Source organism: Clupea harengus, chromosome 13 (genome assembly GCF_900700415.2).
Source record: "Clupea harengus chromosome 13, Ch_v2.0.2, whole genome shotgun sequence".
NCBI classification, from domain to species: Eukaryota; Metazoa; Chordata; class Actinopteri; order Clupeiformes; family Clupeidae; genus Clupea; species Clupea harengus.
The window spans coordinates 23,585,967-23,613,854 of record NC_045164.1 but is presented as its reverse complement, the minus strand read 5'-3'; the positions used below and the strand labels follow the sequence as shown (position 1 = coordinate 23,613,854).

Genomic DNA, 27,888 nt, shown 5'->3' with positions numbered 1-27,888 from the left:
GCCAGCCCAGGACCCAAAGACTAATGCTTTTTAAAGCAGCGCCCCCCTAGTCCCCGAGAAGGATGCGCTAACGGAGGACATCTGCTCCCTGTTGATGGCTGAAGGTATTGATGCATTGGATCATTAAGGGATGGGTGGCGAGGGTGAGGATGGAGGATGTGTGTGTGTGTGTGTGTGTGTGTGTGTTTGCATGTGTGTGTGTGTGTTTGCATGTGTGTGTGTGTGTGTGTGTGTGCGTGTGTGTGTGTGTGTGTGTGTGTGTTTGCATGTGTGTGTGTGTGTTTGCATGTGTGTGTGTGTGTGTGTGTGTGTGTGCGTGTGTGTGTGTGGTGACTTAGGGGTGGGTGGCAGCGCAGTGGAAACCCATGTTTTCATGTTGATAGGAATTGCATGCTTCAGAGAGGGGAAAAAAAGACAAACAACAACCGCCCCTGCGAGGAGTGGCAATACATTTTCCCCCCGTCTCCCCTCTCTTTTTTACTGTTGAAATCTCTACTGCATCTCCCTGATCCGGCAGGAATGGCTGCAGGCTGTAACGCTCTCCTGTCTCCTTGGGAATATGTTTGCCCTGACTACGGTGTTTCTTTCTCTCTCTCTCTCTCTCTCTTTCTCTCTCTCTCTTTTTTTGAAACTTGTTTTTCACCCTCTGCTCCGTCCTCCCCAAAGATGGGTTCCAGCACCAGCACCCCCACCCCCAACCCCACCCCCTTGCCCCCCTGCTGGTTGGTAACAGATTCCTGAAGACTGGCATCATTGCAGCCGGAGAAGGGGCCTGTGCCCTTTGCAAATGGCTCCAGTAATGACCCACCAGGGAGGCAATGGCTGGGCATAGCAGAAGAGGTGTCCAGGTGTCGCAACATAAGCATTTCATTAAATATTGAAGCAACCGCTTTCACTTACAGCAGTGGGCAGAAGAAGAAGAAAAAAAAAAACACATTTGGGCAAATTTCCAAAAGTGACTAAATGTATGTAAGCTTTTATACTTTCCTGCACTCTCTCACTCTCTCTCTCTCTCTCTCTCTCTCTTTCGTACTTCACCCCCTTCTCTAATCACTTTCTGGTTTTACTTGACCTTTCTTCTGCTAATTAGTTGCCTTCTTGAAAGGCATTATGGGTAATATATCTTGGGCGATCCAGCTTCCTACTTTCCGCTCCGGTAATCGTTCTAAATGTATGAATGATTCATTCGGCCTGGCCATTTCTCACAATCTTAAAATACACAAACCATAAAATACTGCCCAATTATTACTCTAGCGCTGGGGGCGTGGGGCGTGGGGCGTGGGGGAGGGGCGGATGGGTCCCCCCTGCTTTTGTTGTGTAACATGATGACTTTGAGGGAGGGTGCGTTACCTGTGACGGGGGCCAAACAGCGCCCGACTGGGAGGGAGGAGTTTCCCAGCTGTTTCCACACACATGCTGAAACAATGGCGGGTTAGAAGCATTAGCGCGTGATTAAAAAGAGGGTTGGATAACACTGGGGCGGGGGGCGGGGGGGCGTGCTTGTGATCGTGATCGTGTGTCAGTCCTGACCATCCTGGCACCATTTTGCGTGCAAGGACTCACCTGCCTCGAAAAGAAACACGAGGCCAGGCAGAAGGGCCTTTAAGCAGTCGGCACGGTTATTGACCCCAGCGCATTGAGTGAGATTCATCCGTTGCAGTTCAGTCTTAGATAAGCCTCGGTCATTAGGGCCCTTTTTGGTGAGAAAGTGGGTTAGGATTGTTCTCAGAATGAGCCGGTGTACCTGTCAAGGCTCGGGCAAATCGAAGTGAAAGGTGGTGAGGCAATTGAAGATACGGTGTATTACCTACAGGTGCAACTGAATTGGTATCTGATTTAATGTGTGAGTCGAGCTGGAGATGTTTAGCAGGCATATGCTTAGTACAATGACTGCAGGTGAGGATACAACCATTGAGAGATTGTGTGTGTGTGTGTGTGAGTGTGTTTGAGAATGTGAGTGTTTGAAATGAAACCATATGCTTGTGTGTGTTTGTATATAATCGTTTGTGAGTAGAACTCATTCAGTGCGTGTGTGCGTGAGTGTGTGTATATATATGTGTGTGTGTGTGTGTGTGTGTGTGTGTGTGTGTGTGCCTGCGTGCCTTTGTGGCCATGTTGTTTGTCAGGAGTGAGAGGGAATACATCGAGCAGCTGTACGCAGCTAAAGGCCCCTGGCTGCTGCCAGCTCCTGGGGGCCCATGTTGACAACTGCCTTCAGCTGTACAATACTCCCCATTTCACAGCTAACGGAATTACTGATTTAAAGAGTCAGCGCTAGGGAAGTGTGTGTGTGTGTGTTGTTTGTGTTTGTGTTTGTGTGTGCGTGTGTGTGTGTGTGTGTGTGTGTGTGTGTGTGTCTGAGTGTGATGGAGAGAGGATATACTGATATGCGAATGTATCAGTAAGTGAGTTACAGATGCACAAAGAAGAAACTAGCCAGCTACATATTTATATTAAAATATTGTATGGATCCATAAAGAATCATGGATCTCCCCCCCCCCCATAACAGAGTGACCTCAATGTCAACACTGTTTTGTCTGATTTACATAGTTTTGGGAGTCTCCTTTTCCTATAATCTGTGTTTTCATGCCTTTGACTCAAACATGAATTACTCTAAATAGATTTCCACTAATTATATATCCATTTAGACTCAAAAGTGAAAATTAATGAGCATCCTCATTAAAATTCACTCTTTTCCAAAGTTCACAAAAATGTTTAATTAGAAAAACCACAATATCTGAAAAGCAAGAACAAAAACAGACATCAAAACAAAAGATAACATAGACAACAAATAATTATTACAGTATTTAATATGGTCTACCAGGGTAGCTTTAAACCTATAGGTGAAGGCTATCATGGTAGTATCTTGATAATCACAAGATGTAGACTATCATTATTCAATTTAATTTGGAAATTGTATGCCACATAGAAACAATGTTATGCACTGGGAGCCTTTCTTGGTGGAAGAGCTTTTGAGTAACTTTTGTTATTTGTGAACTTCTAGGTGTTTGAGCACCTTGAACACCCAAATCTCAATAACACTATAGCAGAGTTGAATTGAATCCATTAAGCTACAAATTTTAACATGGGTTGCTTTTCTTTTTTTTCTTTTTTTTTTTTCTTCTCAAGAAAGCAATATGCAGTCCTCTACATAAAATACGCATCAATTAAACATGATGTAAAGAGAAAGGACAATTTATTGCTCTAAGGATTTATTCAATTTAACTGTGTAATTGCCTGCAATTCACGTGCTCATTATATTACAATTTAGTGCATTTAACAGCAGATGTTATAGAGTTAATGACATGCTCTACGGGGGGGACCGTTCCTAGATCCCAGATGATTTCTCACAAGGTATAATTCCAGAAATGAAAATATAGGCAGATTGAGGAAAAACAGTTAATGTTTTTGTCTTGAATATAAATGCAGAACTTTTCATTAAGAAGAATCGTGAGAGATTTGATCTGTCTGCCACCAGTCGAGACGTTCACTGCAGCAGCCAGGAAAGACACATTTTGATGTCCAACCTCAGGTTGGGCCTCCACCATGCAGATGTGACAAAATATATGACGGATCACTTTCAAATATGCTCCTGCCATTGCCTATTTAGCATTTCTTTGTCCATGGACAGCCATGGACAGCCGTGTGGACACTGAGTATTTTGTTACTTTTTGTCTCTTATGTAAATATTTTCTGTTTGCTTTTTAGTACATGATGTTTTGCCTTTTTTTAAAAGCTACTCTCTGTTTGGTGCGTGGGTCATGTTGTGCCCATGTTTTGTTTTTAGACTCATCTTAATTAATCTGCCCTCATGCTACGTCTGTTGCTAATGAATAATGCATGCTGCATTGTGTGAAGACGTCTAGTATCACCTGGTCTCTTTTTTTTATGATAATAATACTAACGCATGCTGCATTGTGTAAAGACTTCGAATCTCACCTGGTCTCTTTTTTTATAATAATAATACTAACGCATGCTGCATTGTGTGAAGACGTCGAGACTCACCTGGTCTCTTTTTCCCTTTAGCTGTGTTTATGAGTACATGTACCGGTTTGCAACATGCTAACATGTGCATGCATGGCATCTGTGTGTGTGTGCTTGATGGGGGCACGTATCAGTACATGAGTGTGCGTGTGTGTGTGTGTGTGTGTGTGGGGGCGTGTGCGTGTGTGTGCGCCTGTGTATGTGCGTGTGTGTGTGTGTGTGTGTGTGTGTCTGTGTGCGTCTGCATGTGTGTGCGCCTGTGTGTGTGCGTGCGTGTGTGTGTGTGTGCGTGTGTGTGTGTGTGTGTGTGTGCGTGTAAAAGAGGCAGAACCCTGTATGCTTGTTATCTTTGCAAAAAGTCTCAACGTTGTGAACAGGATCAGCACACTTTCCTCTGCAAGTGCCTTCACTGATCACAGGCTATGTTCACTCCACAGATGCCTCATGGCACTACTCCAGTATCCCTCACACACACACACACACACACACACACACACACACACACACACACACACACACTACACACGCTCTTGTGTATGGTGTTTACGGTGTTTCTGAGTATCTGTGTGTGTGTGTGTTTGAAGCGTTTGTTTACTGCACCCACCCTCTCCCCACCCCACCCCCGTCCTCCCTCTCTCCCTCTCTCCCTCTCTCCCTCCTCTCCCTCCTCTCCCTCCTCTTCCTCCACTCCCCTCGCTGTAAGTATAAAATTTTAATTACGGGGCCTGACAGGCACGGTGTGTGATGCACGGTCCTGCATCCATCACGGCGAGAGGGGCCGCCGGCCGCCACGGCAACGGCTCATTCCGGAAGGCAGGAGCCGGGGCTGAGCAGCAGGTGCCATATTACTGTGTACAGAAAAGCAATTAGGAAGCATATTGGATGAATGAGGAGTGCATTAATATTAGCAAGTACATTTGTCAGTTGGGTTTGATGCGGGTCTTTTTCCTTTTTCTTTATGCAACATTAAGATTGTGGCGCTCATAAATTCTCTGCTTAAATTGCCATCTGTTCCCCTGTCAGGCCACACTGAGACACCAAGGATAGAGAGAGAGAGAGAGAGAGAGAGGGGAGAGAGAGAGAGAGAGGGGAGGGAGAGAGAGAGAGAGGGGGGGAGAGAGGGAGAGAGAAAGAAAGAGAGGGAGAGAGAGAAGGAGGTGAGGGAGGAAGTGTTGAGAAAGAAGGAAAGTTATTTTCTTCCTTTCTTTCTTTCTTTCTTTCTTTCTTTCTTTCTCCTCTGCTCTCCCTCCCTCCCTCTCTGTCTCCTCATTCTCTCTTGGTGGTTGTAGTTCTAGCTCTCTTTCATGCAGAGAAGACATGTTTCCACGATTTATTCGGAGCCTGGGCATGAATCACACGACGGAGGTCCTAAATGTTGGCTTGTCAAAATCCATCTCATGTTTTCGGGAGAAAAAAACTACCTTTTGTTCACAGTATTTTAGCAAAGAGCTCCTCTTGGCGCTGTTTTTTTCTCCCCTCTCTCCGTTTAATTAAGTGGGATGTGCAGGAGAAAATGTTGCCGATGGCAGAAGTGTATTTTTGAGTGTGAATTATAGTTTAAACTGTATGAAAATGCCTCTCAGGAAAGGCAAACGTCGCTTCTTCTTGTCACTCAGTTTAACTCCAATTGTCTTCCAGCAGAAAACGGTTCCTCTCTCTCTCTCTCTCTCCCTCCCTCTCTCTTTCTTTCTTTTTTTCCTTTCTTTTTCTCTTTCTTTCTTTCTTTCTCCCTCTCTCCCTGGCACCGTGGCCAGATTCTTTGGGCTATCATCTCAATAACACGGACGGCTTAATGACGGCACGTCCAAAGACTGTCACTGGGAGATTACTGTCACTATCTCCCATGCCCGCAGGGGATGTGGGGGTGCATTTAGCTCCAGTGGGGAGGGGAGCGGAGAGAGTGGGGGTGGGGGTGCTGGGTGGGGGGTGGGGGGGTGGAGAGATGGGTAAAGGGGGACGTGGTGCAGCGGTGGCGGTGGTGGTGGTGGTGGTGGTGGTGGGGTGGGCTGGGGTGGGGTGCACAGTGGGTTGAGCGAGCCCATGGTAATTAGCCAGCCTGCAGTGAGCGTTAAGCAGACTGATCTGCCAAGAGAGTGACAGGGGGCCCAGGAGGGGGACGCAGGGTGGAGGGGCCGCCCGCGGTCGCAGTCGCAGTCTGTCATCTCTCCACGGCTCGGACATCGCACACCCAGACCTTCAAATTCAGTCCGATGTATATGATGGGAGGACGGGAGATATGCTGCATGCATCACAGGGCTCATCGTCCGCTTATGCAGGGTAGTGTGGCTCCTGGGGGCTTGAGCATGGTTCCTCTAGCAGCTAGACAAAGCAGACAAATATATGTGTGAACAAACATCGGGTTGTGGCCGGTTCCCTTTCCCCCCGCTCTCTCGCTGTGGTTGGTTCTGTCAGGAACCCCTCAGAGCTCGGCACATTCTAGGTTCTCCATCCGGGACAACTCCAGGGGCGGTTTACCGTAAGATCCTAGCGGTTTCACCATGGCGTGTTTCGCCACGCTGTAAAATCAACGCCATAATGCCGACGATCGCTGTGTGCCTTTCACCACGGGGATCGTGTGTCATGTAACATCATCCCACACACAACCCCCCCCCCCACCCCCACCCCACTATGCTGTCGTTTTCCAACCGTCTTAATAAAAAAAAAAAAGAGAAAAGAAATAAAGAAGTGCACACGGTTTTCCAACGTGCCGGTTCCAGGAGGACTGCGGCGTTAAATCAGCGCAGAGATTCCAAAGAAAATCCCTGGGCTTTTAAAGGCCTTCTCTGTATGATTGGGCTCATGTTGGTCATCCTGAAGAGAGCCTGCGATTGCCAGGCCTCACAAAGTGACTGAGGGGTTCCTTCAGAGAGGAGGCCTATTATTAAAATATTCAGCTCTTTAGAGAGAGACTAACGCTCAGATACAGGCGGTTGCCAGATTTGTCAGCCAGCTAAGATTTAGCAGACTTGTCAGTAGCTGTAGCCATAATCTGTATAGCAGACATTGGCCCGGAGATTAAAGATCAGGAGATTTGGGGAGGGGGGGCGGGGGGGGTGGCGGTGGAATGGGGGGGGCCGACGGGGGGGGAGAAAAAAAAAAGTTTGGCTACTTTGTGCCAAAATTCCTTTATAAATAAGTATGTTTAATGTGGGCAGCCCTTTTACGGACCTCCCTGCTCGATGTTTATGGCTGGAAAGCAGCAGCGTCCCCCACTTTGAAAGGGAAGGCGAACTTGGCACATTCCCCACCTAGTGTTCTGAATTAGCCCTTGCCTCCACCCCCCCCCCACCCCCTTTATTTTTCTTTTATATTTTTTTTAATCGCTTGCAGCTCGCTTTAATACAGCCTGTCTTCTGAAAGGTCTACTGTATGATGTTCAGTTCTGTGTGTGTGTGTGTGTGTGTGTGTGTGTGTGTGTGTGTGTGTGCGTTTGTGTGTGTGTATGTGTATGTGTGTGTTAGTAAGGGAAAAAGGGTCTGAGTGCTTGTGCGTATACATACAGTATTATGTTTGTGTTCATGCCCTTGTCATGCAGATAGACACCATTTATGCAAGGAACTGTTATACATTATGCCCGTGCTCACAAATTATTCGTTTTTGTGTGTGTGTGTGTGTGTGGGTGTGTGTGGGTGTGTGTGTGTGTGTGTGTGTTTGAGTGGGTGTGTGTGTGTTTGAGTGGGTGTGTGTGTGTGTGGGGGTGTGTGTGTTTAGGCATTTCCGTGTGGCCTCTCCCTCGCCGCTCTCATCACTAACAAGGCGCAAGTTTATCTCACTCCCGTAGTGTGGAGGCAGCCTCCACAGGTTTGTACATGATCCAGCCCTATTATGATGTCCAATACCCGCTCATTGTTATTCATGGGCTATAACGTGCCTGAGTGTTTCTCGCTGGCGCGCGCGCTCCCTCTTCCCACCCATCCTCCATTTGTGAATTGCTCCGTAACCTCTTTTAAGAGTGCCATCTAATTGATCTAATTCACTGCTAACGGATGTTCTCTGTTATTACGGATGATCTTGGAGGCAAAGTTGGCCAAAGCATTAATAATCCGCCCTTACTCTACTCACCACGGGCCCGGCCCGGCCCGGCCCAGCCCAGCTCGCCACCGCGCACCAGCCCGGAGTGTCCACAGGAGGCGCTATAAACCATTATCGATATGGAAAGATGATTTTTGTCTTGTCTGTCTGCTATTAAAACAAGGGATAGAATTACCATGCTCATTGCTTGTGGTTGCCAGGCATGGCATGACCTCAATTACCTGAGCTAAGTGTCTATTGTAATATTGATCTGGTGTGGAACAGGAAGTCAAAAGTGTTAGGCCTACAGTGCCCTAGATGATAAGTTTGTATTAGTATTCTAAATTACAGTACAGTCTTTTCAAGATGCAAAGGCCCCTTTTATACGCCACTTGATCACTTGGACACTTGTTTTATAATGGGTTATTGGTAATAACTCTCATTGTCTTGGGCTATCATTGTTATAGCACCTATAGAAAACTGTGTGAGATGCAAAGGGGGTTGAACACCAGGTGAGGGTCATATGTATGTATGCGTGAGTGAGTGTGTGTGTGTGTGTGTGTGTGTGTGTGTGTGTGTGTGGAGGGCACTGTGTCCACCTTCACACAAAAGCCACAGACTGAAAACAGTGTTCGCTGTAGAATCTGTGTGTGTGGTTGTTTTCCCTTCGCCGTTGAAGGTTGTCCGACTCCCCTCACACCACCCCCCCCCCCACACCCTTTCTTTCTCTCGCTGCCTAATTCCTAGTATGATGACAATAACATGCACGCCAGCCTGAGCGAGACCTTTCGAAATGCTTCTTGCCGCCCACTCCCCTGGCAAGGTCGCCACTAAAAGGCGTCTCACTTCTCTCTCCCATGCCTTCTCTCTCTCCCCCCACCCACCACCACCCACTCCAACCTCCACCCACCCCGCTCCGCCCGTGCTAGCCAGACGCCGAAATATATAATTTTCTTCAAATGCACCTCTCGGACTAGTTTGTCTATTTCCGCCGTGCCCTTTTCCAATATGAGCCGGCGACTTCTCTCGCCCGCCACCACCGCCATCTCTCGCAAATCACACGGCGGGGCCGCCGATCTGAGAGGAACAATTTGCCGGCGGTATGCATGAGTAAGCAGGGAATCTCTTCATCCATTTAGAGTGACCAGCCCTGCTCTCACTCTCTCTCTCACGCGCACGCTCTCCTTCCCGACGAGGCAGATGACAGAGCGAGCTGTCTTTCTGAGGGACGCAGAGACAGAGTGTGAGGAATAGTGAGAGAGAGAGAGAGAGAGAGAGAGAGAGAGAGAGAGAGAGAGAGAATCACTGTGTCTTTGTCTAGCTGTGGCTGCCAGCTCTGGTTGAGTCCATGCGGTGACCCTTGGATGTCTCAGGCCACGTTAGATCATCGTCTTTGGACATGTCTTTGTCTTTGTCTGGACAGAGCTTGTTTTCCGTCCGCCCTACTCTGCCTGGCTTGGATAGAGAGGATCATGTGCTCACAGCATTGCATTTGTATATGTTTGATTTATATTAAAACGAGGTGTTAAGTTGGCAGTTCCTTTTCTACCACAGCACATGTTATCATTGGGGAGAAATTATAAAAAGTGAAACACGTGACACACATATATTCTCGTGACCTGCTACTGTTGGCGTTCTTCCCCCGCTGATCGGCACACACACACTGCACCGGACTTCCCTGGTGGAACTGTCAGGTGAAGATATCACATGCTGAAATGCTTTTCCCACATGCTCATATTTCTCTCTCCACACACAGACTCCACACACACACACACACAGACACACACACAGACTCCACACACACGCGGTGCACGTTCGCTTTGAATGGAACTGCAGACTGTCGGACGGACTTTGGCCGCGGGTTCCCCGTTTTAACACAGCGCATGAAAAACTTTCAAGAGTCCCCCGTCCTCCATGAAAAGGAGTGTAAACCCTCCCAGCCTCCCCTTTAAAACTCACGCCGACTTAAGAGGTCACTTAAAACCTGCCTAGGTGCCTCCAATGAGACGTGTAATGGAGGCTGCTATCAGCGCCAGCAGAGAGTAAGCGTGCCTGCAGGACGTGGAGACGTCAGATGAAGACAAAGAGGCTGGAGCTCTCTCACCGGTGCCTAATACCTGGGTCTCTTTTATAACGAGGATGCTTGGGTTGTGTTGTTGCAAAGAAATGGGAAAGATGTTTGTGAATGTGTTCCAAGTGAGCTCAAGTGCATTCTCTCTCTCTCTCTCTCTCTCTCTCTCTCATGCACACGCAAACACACATACATACACATACATACACACACTCACTTACCCACACACACACACACTCACTTACCTCCCCCCCCCCCCACACACAGACACACTTGGTCTCTCTCTCTTCCTCAGAGCTCCAGCCTGCCCATGAGGATTTCTTGTTAGCTCAGATGGTGGAATCCCTTCCCTTCCCTTCCCTTCCCTTCCCACAGACAGACAGACAGACACCTAAGAGTGGAGTGTAAGCGCTGGATGCCCTCCAGCCCGCTGGGCAGCACTGGGATGCGGCGGCTCTTCGCTGCGCGCTAACCTTGATCAATACCCCGTTATGGATCCCTCAAACCCCTGTGCTCCCTAGGCCTCTTTGCTTCAATATCACGGCTGTTTGAACAGAGTAGCCGGCGGCCGCGCACACACACACACGAAACGGGGCTCCAGCCGGCCCCCGACGAGCTCCCCCAGCCCCTGAAACACACACACACACACACACACACACACACACACACTCACACACACGGTGTGCACCCGACTCCCCGTGAAGGGCACAGTGCAGAGAGGAGAGAAAGTTGGAGGGCCCGCGGGCGGAGGACAGCCATGTCGTCTACCTGTATAGCTGTTCCGCTCACACACCGGCTCATCAGGACCATGAGAGGGAGGAGGGGAAAGTACAAAAACAAGAGGGGGAAAAAAATGAATCAACTACTTCTTGGACCTCTAACTAAAACAACACAACAAATCATAAAATAAAAACTTTTTTTCGTTGTTGTTTTTTTATTATTATTATTAATGTTGTTTTATTTTGGGATGCATGGAGGGCAGAAGAAGGGAGGGAAGGGGGGGGGGGGGGGAGAGTGAGGAGTGTGGGAGCTAATCACTTCCCCTGTGCCCTTTAAAGCCTAGGCGTGTTTCTTGTGAACCCCAGCTCCTGCTGCTCCTGCTGCTGTTGCTGCTGTTGCTGCTCCTGCTCCTGCTCCTGCTCCTGCTCCTGCTCCTGCTCCTGCTTCTGCAACACTGTGTATTCCTGACAGCACAGGGCTAAATCCTGAGCCACTCTGGGATTTAGCTATTTAAACTTTACCAGAGCACAAGATTGCACTGTTTGCTTGCTTTCTTTCTTTCTTTCTTTCTTTCTTTCTTTCTTTTCTTTCTTTTTTCCTTACTCCTGTATCCTCACCTCTCTTTAAATCAGTGCAGTCTTCTCCTTTTTTTCTCCACTGTTGCTGTGTTAACACTAATGATGGAGTGAACTCAGATCTCTGATCAGGTCCTGTTGCTGTGTTCACACTAATGATGGAGTGAACTCAGATCTCTGATCAGGTCCTGGAAGTAATGGGACTTGATAGGTGGTTATTTCTTGATTGATTTCAATGGATTCTCTTTACATCTAGCCTTACAGTTATTGTCTTCAGTGACAATATGTGTGTGTGTGTGTGTGTGCGTGTGCGTGTGTGTGCGTGTGTGCGTGTGCAAGTGCATAGATGTTTGAATGCGTGGTGGACGTGCTCTGTCAGTGACATGCCAAACGCGTGGGAGGGAAGGGGAGGGGAGGGGTTCAGAGGCTGACCCAGATGAGTGTAAGTGGGTCAGAGGAGTTAGAGCGCCCCCCTCAGGAGTCAAGAGGCACACTCAGGGGCACCAGTGGGGAGGGGCCAGGGGGGTGAGGGTGGAGGGGCGGGGGTGGGGGGGGTGATGCCCTGATTAAAAACAAATTGGGACTGGGAATTGAGCTGAGCTTTTGCCCAACCCCACCCTAAAACACACACACACACACACACACACACACACACACACTCTACCCCATCCCTGCAGTCCTGCCCTTACCTGCTCTACTGATCTCCTTTAATCAGCGGCTGACCTTTTCATCGGCAGGGCACTGCCACAGCAGCCCAGCGTGGGCCCAAACGCCACGTCAGCGTCTATATTTATATAACACACAGTTCACACACGGGCATGCGAGAGGCTCCCTGGCACGACCTGGATCCTCATTAGGGTCTATTGTGATCCACCTCACACATGAACAAGGTGCTGACGACTGTGTGTGTGTGTGTGCGTTTGTGATGTGTGTTTGTGTGTCTGGCTGTGTGTGTGTGTGTGTGTGTGTGTGTGTGTGTGTGTGTGTGTGTGTGTGTTTCTTAACACCTTTCAGCAGCTCTTATCAAAGCGGTTCAAGTGCATGTAATTGCGCCCAATAGGTAATTAGTGATATTCATATTAATCACGGAAAGCTCTTTAAAGACCCAACTAAATATCCGGCCCAATTTGCTTGTTTCTTACGGCTGTTGTTACTGTATGGTGAGGGGATTGCTGGACTGTGTCCTGTCTGATGTGCACCCTCTAGGGTGGATGTCCTGCGTGGCGCTCCGTCTGATGTGAGCATATGACTGTTTTGCAGTCAGCAGCTCGTGATAACACCTTTCCACAGGTAACAGCTAGAATTAGACACTAAAGAAGAGAAAGAAGAAACACAAGGAGCGTGTTGGAGTCCCACCTCACACAGAGTGTGTGTGTGTGTGTGTGTGTGTGTCAGAGCTCTGTGGTGCCTGGGATCCATGCTGTCTCTCTCTCTCTCACACACTCACACTCTCTCTCTCTCTCACACACACACTCTCTCTCTCTGTCACACACACACTCTCTCCATCTCTCTCTCCCTCTCTCTCTCTTTCTCTCTCACACACTCTCACACACTCTCTCCATCGCTCTCTCCCTCTCTCTCTTTCTCTCTCATACACTCTCACACACTCTCTCCATCGCTCTCTCTCTCTCTCTCTCACACACACACTCTTTCCATCGCTCTCTCCCTCTCTCTCTCTCTCTCACACACTCCCTGTCCATCTCTCTCTCCCTCTCTCTCTCTCTCACACACTCTCTCCCTCTGTCTCTCCCTCTCCCTCCCTCCCTCTCTCTCTCACCTCGGTGTCTCAGTAGTCTTCTGAGTTCTGTCTTATCTGTTCCTGTGGCCTTTCTCTGCATCTCCCTCTCTTTTTCCCTCTCTTCGCCTCGCTCTTCACTCGCTCCCAAGAACCACCCCCACCCCCACCCACCACCTCCTCCACCTATGTGCTCTCCACCCCACTTGGTTGCCATCCTCTGAATGTATTTGTCTTTCCATGTGTCTCTTTCCCTCTCTCTCTCCCTCCCTCCCTCGCTCCCTCTCTCTCCTGGCACCCCGAGTGCTGGAGGGATGGCGCGCTCCTGTCTTCCCTCAGGAGTTTGGGCTCTCTCTCTCTCTCATTCTCTCTCTCTCTCTCTTCTCTCTCTCTCATTCTCTCTCTCTCTCTCTCATTCTCTCTCTCTCTCTCTCTCTCACTCTCATTTTCTCTCTCTCTCTCTCTCTCTCACTCTCACTCACTGTCTTCCCTCAGGAGTTTGGGCTCGTCTCATTATAGAGTAACCCCTCACTCCTTAGTCGACTCCTTAGTCGACTCCTCCAGCCTGCAATGCTGCCTGCTTACCTGTCTGCCTCTCTCTGCTGCGTGCGGCACAGCACAGGTGTCCTTTAGTGTCCCAACTCCGGAACCATCCCATTTTAGCCCTATTAATGCAGAGAACTCCCTCCAAATATCTCTCTCTCTCTCTCTCTCTCTCTCTCTCTCTCTCTCTCTCTCTCTCTCTCTCTGTCTTTGCTCTCTGTCTCCATCTCTCTGTGTCTGTCTGTCTCTCTCTATCTCTCTCTCTCTCTCTCATTCTCTCTCTCTCTCTCACTCTCACTCACTCACTCACTCACTCACTCACTCACTCACTCACTCACAGGAACACACACACAATTCCACACAGTGTAACATCTCCAAATTGTCATAAAATACACACTTACAATTCTTGAGATGACATACCCCCTACAAAAAAATCCAGTCAGAAATCCAGTAGCTCATATATATATATATATATATATATATATATATATATATATACGTACTGTATATATATATTTGCTCTCGTATGTGTGTCATCTGACTGTGTGTGTGTCTGTGTGTGTCTGACTATGTGTGTGTGTCTGTTGCAGATGCAGGCTGGGGACTGGCCATGTGACTGGGGCACACACCGCCATGACTGAGCAGCGCCGGGCCGAACCTGGGTGGACCGGTTGGAGGACGGCCAGTGGGACTCGGATGGCCCTGGTAGGTGGCTCTGCTCGCTCCGGTCGCTCCGGTCGCCTGCCAAGCGCTCTCTCTCTCCCCATCCATCGATCGCGCTTGTTGACATTCAGAGCTTGTTAGCTTCTATTAGGGCTGGGCCTTTTTGGCCCTCTCTGAAATTAAGCAAATTTGATTTGGTCTCTATAAAGGGTGCCTCGCCACACAGAAACTAATTACTTTGATGGAATGGCTGCATCAGGGGCTGGATTTAGTTTAGTGATGAGAGAACGGGGTTACTGGAGGATGGAGATGGTCACAGGGGCGGGGGTGTGTGTGTGTGTGTGTGTGTGTGTGTGTGTGTGTGTGTGTGTGTGTGTGTGTGTGTGTGTGTGTGTGTGTGTGTGTGTGTGTGTGTGTGTGTGTGTGTGTGTGTGTGTGTGTGTGTGTGTGTGTGTGTGTGTGTGTGTGTGTGTGTGTGTGTGTGTGCGGATGGTGTGTGTGTGTGTGTGTGTGCGGATGGTGTGTGTGTGTATGTGAGGCAGAGAGAGATTGTGTTTTAGTTAGCAGAGTTGGCCCCGTTTTTTTGTCTGACTCTCCTCTTTCAACCTGATTTGGAAGTGGGATGTCATAATGGGTCACACTGGATTCATTTTTGATCTTAAAAACATTTTCGTAGCGCATTTCCCCTGTGCTGTATATCTGCGCCATATTGAGCTTTAACCTTGCTTTATGTATTCCTATGTTCACTCTAATGTAAGATTACATTTCTGTGTGTTCATGGTCCACTGCAGTATGCTATATACGCTCCGTCTCTGGCACGACACACGTCTCACACACCGACACGTCTCACTCCCTTCTCCTCACATCACACACTCAGTTCGTTAGAGCTTTCCTGAGGAGCGTCGGAATGAAAAATGGAACCTGGGTTGTTGTTAAAAGGACAGGCTGTATTCATTGAGAATACATGAGCTATGATATTTTGTCATAAAATGTATGATAATTATTGTACGTATGATAATTATTTCATCAGTGATATTTTATGTTAAAAGGACTGTTGTTAAAAGGACTGGGCTGTATTCACTGAGAGAGCTACGGGGCTGGAGTGAGCTTAGACACAGTGGACACAGTGGACACTGCAGTGGGCGGCTCTTGTGTGGCCCGAAGCCCAGGAGGCCCAGTGGTGGGCGCCAGAACAGATTGAGAGGTGCGGAGAGCCGATGTCATCCTGTTAGATAAACGTCCGGCTCGTCCAGCAGGCCCCCACTCGCCCGCCCGCGGCTGCTGCCCTGCGAGACAGGCAAGCGCTCGGCCAGCCTCTCCAAGCTGTTCCCACGGCCCCGGTCCTCGTGTGTGTTTGTATGTGTGTGAATGCATGCCAGGCCCAAGCTTGGCCAAGTCCAACACAGCGAAACGGGTCGGCTCACCACAGCAGCTGGCCAAACGCGGGTGGTGTGAGGCTGAGGTCGTGTCTCGTGTGAGGCTGGGTTGGGGGAGGCGGGGAGGGGGGGGGTTGATGGTTGGCTGGACCTGGCTGGGCCTGCCTGGTAAATATCCCCCAGGCTGGACAGAGAGGAGGGCAGGGGAGGTTAGCTGGACCCAGGCGTGATGGGTGGTGGGTAGTGGGTGGTGGTGGTGGTGGTGGTGGTGGCGGTGGACCATGTTTGCTGAGGGTTTAGGCACCACTGGGGGTCTGGAGCAGCTCTGAGGCCTGGCTTTGAGGCGGGGGAGTTTAAATATCCCCAGGCTGGGACTACAGAGGGGGCAGCTGGACTGTGGCTGGGAGCTGAGCTGGAAATAGCCGTGAACAGAGGCTGTGTGTTTACACTGCGGGTTTTCCGTCAGTGCTTTCTCTCTCCCTCTCTCTCTCTCTCTCTCTCTCTCTCACTCTCTCTCATCTTTATATCATTCCCGCTCACCACAGAAACACACTTGCTGCGCTCCGCTGAACTCCCACGACCCCGCGGTTTTGAATCCCTTTGGCGCCGATCTCCACTTTGATCGCCTTCCACTGCCCAGAGCTAAAATGGCACCGGCGGCTTTCTGGACTTGGCACACGGGCGCCAATGAGTGCTCGCCCCGTGCCCTCCTGTGCCCGCGCCTCTCAGGTGGCACCGGTCTGGGTGTGCCCCAACATGGCTGCCCTGTTCACACAAATACAGAACCAGGGTAAACACATCCCCCCCGGAGCCAAGCAGGACCACAGATAAACCAATACTCTCAGTCCGCCAATGGGATCTCCCTGTAGAGTACGCCGCCTATTCGTGCAGAGTACTTCCTGACATCCAATCCACCGGTGAGCAACAAGCACGATCCAAGCAAACTAACGAAGAAGAAGAAACAGCTCACTCACTCACTCACCGCAACCCCTTTGTAATTTTTTTCCGCTGAGATAAAGGTATGTAACTATTAATCCCCACATTGTTTTTTTTGCTTTCCTTTTTCTTTTTTTTCCCGTTCTATTTGTAGTGTAGCGTCTGGTAATCAAATTAGTTACAGAGTGGTTGGAGAAACCCAGGACCTAGTTGAAAGGACGCGCAGAGGCGGCCCCTATTAAATAACGCAGAGCTAATTGCTTTGTCTTCCCTTTGTCCTGCTGCTCTACATGTTATTAAGCGTGTTTCATAGATCTCGCCGTAATGAGCAGCGCCAGCCTGGCACCTGCAAAGTGTAATTAAACATATAAATTCACCCCACCGCTGAATTATTTGTGGTCAGGCGGCTTCTTGATTTATACGTCCGGGGCAAATTGCAAGCGTTGAGCTTATTTTCTTTTCCTGAATGGGGCTTTTAAAGAAAAAAAGGATCCTCCTTCATCAGTCAGTGTTGCCAGAATAAGCCTCTTAAAAAGTTGACTGTCTATAAATATGTCTCATGCTTTCATGGCATTTCATCTTTCTCTCTGTCCAACTTTCTACCTCGCCGTCCCTCTGTGTGTGTGTGTGTGTGTGTGTGTGTGTGTGTGTGTGTGTGTGTGTGTGTGTGTGTGTGTGTGTGTGTGTGTGTGTGTGTGTGTGTTTAATATTTGTCTAAACTGTTCTAGGCTTAAAAACTCCTTTGATGCACTTTCTCTGGGGAGGGCAGGTAAATCAGGCTGGCCAAACATGCCTCTGTTTTATTTTCACTTAATCAGATTAGAGCGGCCATCGTTCTCCTGCGCCGCTCCGCGACACCTCTGCTTCACAGAGCACATTAAAACATCATTTGTAATTGATTCTCACTCCTAGGACAAGAGAAGCCGCTGTTTCTTTAAGCACCCTGGTCGCTTCTTGTTGACTGGGCTCAGTAAATCTGGATAGATGAACAACAAACACCAATCTGCATGATTGATTGATTGACTGATTGACATTTATATCATTTTTTTTCAGCTAAAGATATAATATGCAACACTAGAGTAGAGAGTAGGTCATCATTTTTGCTGTTGTTCATTTGTATTAGTATAACATAGCATAGAGCCTTGGCACATAGCATAACAATATAAAGCACTTAAGACAGATTGATATGCAGGGCAGGTTGCGCTAATCGCAATACAATGTGTACAACAGGACCAATTTCTTGTCAGGAAGTTTTCCTCTCTCTTTCAGCATGTCACCAGAGCACTGTGTACTTATTTACTCTGAGTATACACTCATACGCTCGGCCCAGACGGCGAGGAGCGTGTGGGAAGTGTGTGTCGTGAGGGGGTTTAAATTAGAACAATGCAAGGGCTTGTGCTGCTGGAGAGAAGAGGAGGAGGAGGAGAGAGAGAGGGAGGGAGAGAGAGGGAGAGAGAGAGAGAGAGAGAGAGAGAGGGAGGGAGGGAGGGAGGGAGCATGGCTTGGTCACTTTGAGGTGGCCTTGTCTTGTATTATTAATCATAGGGGGGCCCAGCCCTGAGAGTAATGAAGTGGCCTCGATAATCCTGCCCCTCTCCCCCAACATCCCCCCTGCATAAAGAGGGCCCTCACCTGGGAGGGACTGTACATCTTTGAAGATTACTTACTGCGCTGTTTATTATTTATTACGTTGGTGGGATTATTAATTGATAAAATCTTAACGATACACAAGAGCTGTAGGGGGTTGGAGAGCATGTTGCTGTCAGATGTGTGTGTGTGTGTGTGTGTGTGAGAGAGAGAGAGAGAGAGAGAGAGGGAGTGTGTGTGTGTGTGTGTGTGCGTGTGTGTGTGTGCAGTATAGTTTTAACTCCACTCCTGACTGCTGTTTTCAAGCTTGTTTTGTGTGTGTGTGTGTGTGTCTGTGTGTGGGTCGCTGGAAAGGGGGGTGGAGAGAGGGTTTCCGTGTAGTTTGCTCTGTATTCGCATGTCACTGAGTGTCTGTGTGCCCTGTGTGTGCTCATACGTGTGTGTGTGTGTGTGTGTGTGTGTGTGTGTGTGTGTGCTCATACATGACTATATGTCCTTCTGTGTGCTGAAGTATACTATTTATTGTGTTTGCTCATACATGAATATATGTCCTTCTGTGTGCTAAAGTATACTATTTCTTGTGGATGTCAGTCTCAACCTCTAGAATGTTAGTGCTGAACTTCAATGTGTGTACTCTAGTCTCTAGTCACTAGTCTGTCTGACCTCTGACCTCTGGTCTGCTCCTAGTGAAGTCTCCGCTACTCACCTCTCACTCTTTATCCCCCTCTCTCTTACTTTTCTCTGCTCTCTCTCTCTCTTTGGACAGTAATATATCTCTCCATCTCCTCCCCTCAGTCTCAGTTTCTGCGTAGTTTTTCTTTATTACGCTCCTCAGATGAATTAGAGCCTCACTTTATCAGTCGTAGTATTTGAGGCGAAGCGGTCGGGGAAGGCTCTGCCAATATTTGCACAGACGTTTAATAAGCACTCCATTCGAAAGGAACTCTCATTAACTGTCTGCAAAGTAACTGAGGAGAGAAATAATGCAGAGATGATTGGGCTGTATCTCTCGTTCTCCCTCACTCACTCACACACACACACACACACACACACTCACGTTCACAAGTTCATTTCAGCCCTTTATGAACTTAGGGCGAATTCTCTGCAGAAAGCAATATGAAGTATCGTCCATGCAAAACCTTAAGTTTTCACTATTGAGTTAGGCATGTACTGAAGCAGACTGGACAGTAACCAAGACACAGCTGTCTCTTATTTGCACGTAGTTCAGTGCATGTCATGCGATAGTGCAGGGCCACTACTAATAGTTCACAGTTGACATTGTTCTGTCATTTCAGAAGGTTAATGATGATGATTGAAGTGAGATTTTAATTTGACAGGCATTTGGCTATTTTTGCCTGTGTCTGTCTCTGTGTGTGTGTGTGTGTGTGTGTGTGTGTGTGTGTGTGCTTGTGCTTGTGTGTCTCTCTCTGTGTATGTATGTATGTATGTGTGTGTGTGTGTGTGTGTGTGTGTCTGTGTGTGTGTGTGTGTGTGTGTGTGTGCTTGTGTGTGTGTGCTTATGTGTCTCTCTGTGTATGTATGTGTGTGTGTGTGTGTGTGTGTGTGTGTGTGTGTGTGCAGGAGTGTGCTTGTGTGCGTGTGTATGTTTGTGTGTGTGTGTGTGTGTGTGTGCTTGTGTGTGTGTGTGTGTGTGTCTGTATGTATGTGTGTGTGTGTGTGTGTGTGTGTGTGTGTGTGTGTGTGTGTGTGTGTGTGTGTGTGTGTGTGTGTGTGTGTGTGTGGAGAGGACAGAGGGAGCTTGCTCTTCGGTTCCTCTCCAGGACTGACACCAGTGATGGCGGTTCTCTGTCTCCTTGCTCACAGCCTGGTATAATTACATTGAAATGAGACATTAGCATTTTCTGCGCTTTCTTTGTTAATTGCATAGTTCAGTCACTGTGATGTCTGTGATCGAAGAAGAAAACCCTGTTGACCCGACGCTGCGAGGCGTATTCTCACAATTCATTTTGAGACCACTTCCTCTCCGTCGATTGAGATTGCAATTCATTATTTATTTTATTTGGTTTAATTTTTTTTCTTTTTTTTTATTATTTTTGGCATTTTGTGGAGTCCTGCTGCTTTTATTACATTCCTGACACTTTTGTTAATAAATCATTGCAAAGTTAATGAAAATTGCATTCAGGCATATCCAAAATGATTGTGTCCTTTGTCATGCTAATAAATTGAAAGATGTTGGTCCAATGGGTGAATGCCTGCCCATTACTGAGAAGTTTCTGATGTGTGCGCCTGTTGAACCTCGATTTTTCTTCTTTTCCTCTCTCCTGCTCGTCGCTCGCTCTTTCGTCCGGTTTCTTTTTCTACTATTTATCTTTGGGCTTTATCAACACGAAACTAATAGGTTCAGAAGACATTCTTCTTGTTGTAAATTACATTGAGAGCAAAAGTGTGTTGTGGTTCACATTTTGAACCAGGTTTACATACATAGTGACACACACACACACACACACACACACATCACCGACACACACACACACACACACACACACACAGTAAAACTTAGAAAGTTAATTATGAGGGTTTCAGCTTAGTTAATGCATGAAATATTACATTTAATGCCAAAAATACTCGAAGCAAGATTCCCCTACATTATGCGCAGTTACATATTTTCCATTATAATTTTTTGTTGATATGGGTGTCCTTACCTATTGTAGCACGTAAGTGTGCAGCCTTTTGCCTCAGTGTGTTATTGTATTTGTTTTTCATTTGGACTGTGCATTTGTATGGAATTTGGACTCCATTTTCTCTCAAAAGCCCAGGAGTGTTCTCTGGAGATGCAGGCAAACCAGCATTTCTCTTTGATAAGGATTTATGTTTTCCCCCCTCCCCTTTAACCCCCCTTCTGATTCTATGCTGACTCTCTGCTTATCTTCTAGTATGTTCCGCGGATACTGAGTGGTGCGAGCCATCTAGGGACGGCGGGCTCCGCAGATTTTTTCCTCTCTCCATACAAATCTAAATGCAAAAAAAGAGAAATGGAATATTTGATAGCCCCTTCCATAATGGCTCTGAAATCTGTGTCATTATCTACTATCAGATGTGGCTTTTAAAAGCGTCGGGAGTTACCGGCGTTTTACATGAATTTTCGGCTGAGAGCAGTCATTGAGAGCAGAATACATTTGCCGGGTCAGTCTAGCAGGGCCTCACCGCGCATGCCTTTCTTTTCAGAACCACTCTGCGATGATAAACTCAAACAAAACACATGCCCAGCAGCAGTGCCACGCTCATCCAATGGGCACAGCTCCTGTGTGTGTGTGTGTGTGTGTGTGTGTGTGTGTGTGTGTGTTTTGGGGGAGGAAGGCGGGGTGGGGGGGTGGGGTATTGCTGGTCGCCATAAATCAAGTTTCCATCGTATCCTGACAGTATTTTGAGGTAGAGGGCAATTACATTTCTTCCCCTTCTTTTGTTTATTGTGTGTGGGGGTAGTGAGGGGGATGGGGGGGGGGGGGGTTCTCAGGGCGAGAAGGATGACCATGAGACCTCAACCCCAAAGTGAAGATGCTCACCCTGAGGCCCTGGGTGCCGGCTGAGTGTTTGCAGAGTGACTGATGGAAGGAGAGCTGGGCTGTGAAAGAGTCCCATTGAGCAGACCCAGATGGTTTGTGTTTGAAGTGAACGATGGCCCCTAATCTCTGGCTCCTGTCTGAAAAACGATGTGTTTGTTGAGTCTGATTCCCCCTTGCAACTGATGTGGTCCGGCCGCTTGGACATCCGAGGGGGACTGTGTCTCTGCAAGCATCTGTATGTGTGTGTGTGTGTGTGTGTGTCTGAGTGTGTGTATGTGTGTCTGTGTTACTGTGTCTGTGTGAGTGAGTGTGTATGTGTGTGTGTGTCTGTGTGTTTGTGTCTGTGTCTGAGTGTGCGTGTGCGTGTGTGTGTATGTGTGTCTGTGTGTTTGTTTCTGTGTGTGTGTGTGTGTGTGTGTGTGTGTGTGTGTGTGTGTGTGTGTGTGTATGTATGTATATGTGAGTGAGTGTGTCTTGGTTTGTCTCTGTGTCCCCGCATGCATTTGGCAGGGGCCGCCTGCACTGTGAGTATCAGTCAGCTGCATCAGATTCGATTAGGCGGCTTAATGTTTTATTAGAGAGGAGAGAGTGGAGATAATTAAAGAGATCTTCTTCGGGGGAGGCTGCAGCCCTGCTCGCAGGGGCTGAGGGGACATCTGTTTGCCTGGGGGTCAGACACAGAGGCAGAGGGGCTGCTGGGAAGAGAAGTGTGTGTGTGTGTGTGTGCGTGCGTGTGTATGTTTGGGGTTGGGGGGTGTACTGGAGTGTTGGGCAGCTGGGGATCTTATGGGGGTGGGGGGTGGAGAGTGACTAGAGCCACAATGGCGGCGATGTGGGAATGGGCTTCCTCTGTGCCCCTTGCCTGGGATGGAAACAGCAGGCCCAGTCGGAGAGGGGGGGGGGGACGGGACTAAATTAAACACAAGTCTCTCTTCGTTAAGGGAATAATGATGGCCTTCTGGTGAGGGCTCTGTGTGCAACCCCACCACAAAGGCCTCCTCCACAGACCACATGTGGGCCAGCCGTGTCACTAGGAAAAAGAATCCATCCAATCAAGAAACAACATCCAACATTTTTGAAAACAACTTAATCTGCTTTTCACACCCAGACTATTTTCAATTCATTTGTTGCACTAAAACATCTACTCAGGGAACCTTCTTTGTCTTGAAACACACACACACACACACACACACACACACACCCTCTCTCACACACACACACACACACACACACACACACACACACACACACACACACACACACACACACACTGAAAAACATACCATGGCCCAGGGCCGTGTTTTCCTGTGAGCACCTTGGATCGTACAAGGCAAACCCTTGCCAAGTTTGCTCGGCGAGCGCCTTCCTTGGCGGCATGACTTTTGGGTGGCGTGACCCAGGGGGTGCCGTGGCATACGGGGTCAAAGGCAGGCTTTGGTTTGCGGAGCACCACCTCCCACTGAACACACCTCCGTGATCCATCACTGCACAGTCAAAAATAGCTTGAAAGTCCCACGCCTGTTGGGAGCATGCCTCCAAAAACTTAAGGCTAGTCCTATTAAAACAGCCCCTTAATACCGAGCACAGGGATAAAAGGGAATGAACTATGGGGCTGTTGTATTGATGTGGAGAAAATGAGCTTCTCTTGCCGGGGAAAAAAAAGGCCTGACTCTTCTATCGATTGGGAAAGAGAGAGAAAATGTAGAAATAGACACAGTAAATCTGGCACTGCCTAACAGGTTAACAGCAAGCTTCCTTCTTTGTATGTAAACTCATCCAATAGTCTCGCATTGATGTCTTGGAGAGGGCCAGTATAGCTTGTCAGCAGCTTTTCGCTCACGCAGGCTCCTTTCTGTGTGTAAGTAACAGCGCGTTCATAGACCATTAAGCCAAGCTGATTACTACTAATAACAGTGCCCCGTAGTGCCCCTAACTGTTGTAAGCAGTCATAGTGGTGATTGCGGATACTGCAGATACTTAGTGTGAGACTAAGGTAATAGCGCATGCTAATAAGCTGCGCTAGTACAAATGTTTTCCGCGGTAGCGCGGGTCTGAGCAGACGTACTGAGTCTAATCAAAGAGATCTCTCAGTACATAAGCCCACTGTGGCACTGCATCAGTCCTGTAATCTGAGGATCTGAGGGCGCTGGAACTCAGTTGTGGTGGTGGTGTCTGTCGCCCACCCTGGAATGCTAAATAGCCCATCGCGCCGTAGCCCTCTCTCAAGTACACACTGGGAGCAGAGGGTAGATTATCATAACAAAAAGAAACGTGTGGGCTTTGTTCGCCAGCTCCCTCCTCTCCCTGCCTCCCTCCCTCTCTCTCTCCCTCCCTCTCTCTCTCTCTCCCTCTCTCTCTCTCTGTCTTTCTCTTCTCCTCCTGTCCTCCTCATAAACCTCTGAGAGAGTGAGGATATGGAGGTGCAGCCACCCCAAACCTGGCTGCAGTGAGCTGCCTCGCTATCATTAGCATCTAGCGCTTCTCTCCCTCCATCTTAATTCTGCCTGGGTTGATCTTCAAAGATGTGTTGAGGCGTCTCAACCCCTGGCAGACAATCTGCATGCAGGGCGCGGGAGAGGGGTGACTGACATCCACCAAAGAGCCAGGGATTCATTTCCTCCGAGACCAGCCCCGGGGGGCGTGAGCAGGAATATTAAAGAAAATAATAATGATGTGACCACACAAAAAAAAAAGATCCTTGAAAATAAACAAGCCAAAACTCCCCTCCGAGGAACAAGCCCACTTGATGTGATTGGCAGTGCCATTTTGAGGAGGTGTCAACTATTGGACAGTAGCGTCTTGATTATGTTGCTATGGTGAGTGTGTGGCAGTTGGTGTCGCATGTGTAGTGTCCACTCAGACAGGAAGATTTGGGATGGAGGCAACATGCTGAGAAGAGTGACATAGGGATTCTAGTTAATTCTAGAACAAAATGGTGGCAACAAGGGAACACAACAACAACAACAAACAACAACTAAAAAAAGAATCACACACAAACACACACACACACACACACATGGAGGGCTTGACGAATCACAAGTTAATAGTTCCTAGGCAAGAGGTCTAGGAAAAAACCAATAAAAGCAGCACGGCTATGGAGAGAGGCTCCTTGTGGAGAGGGACCCGGCACTCTCACCATCAGCCACGACGCCTACTTCAGCACAGCCCTAAGAGTGGGAGCATGATCTTGGAGAGGGATGAGGCGCGTGGCGCAGCGGCGGCGGCAGGGACGCGCTGAAACGTAATTGTAATTAATGGGATGCCTCAGCCCGCCGGTCCCAGATGGGAAGGCTGTGGGAGCGACTGCGGTGGTGGTGGCACGATGGCACATCTCCCGGCTTAGCTGTTAGATATACCTGGCCACACACGCTCTCAGGGCTGAAGTGGCTAGTTAGCATACGCGTCTCTCCTGTTGTTTTGCGCTCGCGCTCCGAGATCATGCCTCTTCCACTGTGGCACGCCGGGAGACTTGTTTTGTAAGATTAATGAAGGTCACCGCGAAAAAATTCTCAGAAGTATTGTGATAATTAAGGCTTTGTTTATCAAAAACAAGTTATATTAAGAGCAAAAAAGATTCATGGTAATTATTCATAATCTTAACAATTCAAGTGTAGCCACCTCATTTGTGCATTTAATTCTTCTTGTTAATGTTTTGCATAAATCTGCATAATTGCTTGAGATGCCTGTTGTAATTTTGACAGCTACTCAGTTCATGTGCACTAAAGTATATCGAAGGCTTCACGCACTGCATACTTATAAACGTGGTCTTAGCATAATGTTATCCTGGCATAGATTCTTCTACTCATCAGGCCCCGGCTTGTACGGCTGTGCAAGAGCGACTGTTTCATTCAAATATGTTAAAGCCCACGGATGTCGACAGAAGTGAGAAAGAAAGAGTGTTTTTATTTTACATTTGAGTCATTCCAGCTAAACAAATGCTGCTTACGTGCTTTTTTTGCAAGACAGCCAAAAATGTTACCAAAATCGACAGAAAAACACCAGGCTGGAAGGCGTAAGTGTCTGATCTTTATGAGACAGTAGAATGCATTAGAGTGGTACATTCTGCAGAAAAAAAATATGATTAATCTGACTTCATGAAATTATTAAATGACCTCCAATATTACCAAGCGCAGTGATGGCATGGCACACGAGGAGTTGCATGAATGTTTAATGAATGAACCGTTTATTACTTCAGTAAATGGTACGCTTACATTTTACAGGTAGTCAAACTGAATGTCAGGTAAAAACCACATGGATAAGTACAACTCTGAATAATAACAATTGAATAGAACAGGTTGGAAATCACAACCATCCTGAGGTTCTCTACGTGACGACGGGTAAGGTTGTAGCAAGTAGCCATGTGGTAAAGGAATGTGGGACGTGGTAATTAGTTAAACTGTGACCAGGCTACGCTGGGATGTCTGATAGCACTCAATGCATGGGGGTTGGCTGTAAACACAAACAATGGAAGTGTTTTGGTGTGAGAAGATCAGAGAGAGGTCCTCTGATAAGATGCCATGTTGCCCTCTGGCCAGACTTTGGAAGTCTCGATGTCTATTGTGTAGATTTTATCGTTTTCAGAGTGCCCTCCGCCTTGCATTAGGCCTCACACCGTGACTTGACGGTCCTCTCATCTTCCTCCCTCTCTCTCTCTATCCCCCCTTCTCCAAGCCTAGAACATGCCTGCCGAGAGCAAAGGCTAGCGCGGCTGCTAATCAAAGCGTCAGTCTTACACAACAACGGCCATGTAAACGGACGCGCTGTGAAAATGCGCTGCGTTTACATAATCTCTTAATGACCCCTTGTATTACGCCGTCTGTGATATTGTCGCTAATAGATTGTTACACGTCTCAAAAGCAAGCGGGGGGGGGGGGGGAGTGATTGTGGGTGTGGGGGGCACAAAATGATGGGGGGGGGGTGGACCTTGAGAAGGAACGGTGGCTTATGAAATTAAATGTTGAGTGAAGCCAGGCCTATTAGCACTCTGACATGAGTGATTTAATTTATCCACCCCACTGTCCCTCTGTCTGTGGTGTGCTGCACTCCACATCACTGCACGGCGTACTTAGTATTCTCCAAACACCGAGAATGATGCTCTCATTACTGGCCAGGACCCCGGTCGGGGCCTCTTAAACGTATGCACGCCGAGGGGTCGGAGGTCAACGCTGTTTGGATTCATCGGCCGTGCCGCCGGGGTTGGGAGCGGAGTATACCGGAAACCTTTTCGGACCGAGTCTGCATCTGACTATCAACTCCTGGCCCTCCAAGAAATAATGATTTAGAGAAAAGTGACACCATATTTGGGGGACGATTTTATTCTGCGCAAAATGTATTTTTGTGTGCAGTGAATTGCCACTATTCTGGCGGTTCTAACAGCAGTCGACGCACTTATATGACTTATGTCCAGCTGATTTTATGAAGGCTCTGTTTCGAATGCCTCCTAACCATGTAGTCTCAGAAGTTTTCAGGTGCTAGACAGATGTTGGCATTTTCCATTCTTTTTAAGGTTAGATATGAGCGTGTGAATGTGTGTGTGTGTGTGTGTGTGTGTGTGTGTGTGTGTGTCTGTCTGAAGTTGTAACTTTTACGAGACATCGGGTGCCACATTTTGCACATATATTCTTAATCACTTGCATAATCATTCTTAATCATCGCCATTGCGAAGAGATGTTGTTCATACCAGACCACCCCTCTGGCTGACAAGAGGCAGGCCGGCTGGCTGTCACGCCCGAGGATAGTGCGCGTTGACAGGGGGAAGGCTCCTCCACGGCGCCCCAAGCCAGCCGCGACTCTGTGGAGGCCTGGTTTTTATGGGAGGACCATGTGGTGCCTGGTGTTAATTGAAAGTTGTCTAATGAAGTAAACTTGCGAAGAAGGAAAGGGGGAGGGCGGGCTGAGAAACAAAGGGAGGGCAGGCGGTAAAAAAAAAGAAAATTTACTTTCTTTAATTATGTTTACCCAACAGGCTTTGCTTCCTAATTTAAATAGCATAAACATCTGGACGGGCGCTGCATTAGAATGGTGGCAGTAGTCAAGCAAATCTTGTGGAAAATAATGAAATTAGATCCCTGGTGTTGTGACAGAGGAAGGGCAGGATACATCAGTTCCATGTTAATAAAATTTCCATGAATGACTGAATACAATTAAGAAATTGTCAGTTGCG

At 48.0% G+C, this 27,888-nt stretch overlaps 1 long non-coding RNA gene across 2 annotated transcripts in view; it reads left to right on the top strand.

Annotated features, from left to right (window-relative positions):
- LOC116223328 overlaps positions 1-27,888 on the top strand; it is a 142,641-nt gene that overhangs the window by 14,364 nt on the left and 100,389 nt on the right. For both annotated transcript variants that reach the window (XR_006152747.1, XR_006152748.1), the window contains exon 3: positions 14,230-14,344. This is a non-coding gene — a long non-coding RNA (uncharacterized LOC116223328). The remainder of the gene's footprint in view (positions 1-14,229; positions 14,345-27,888) is intronic.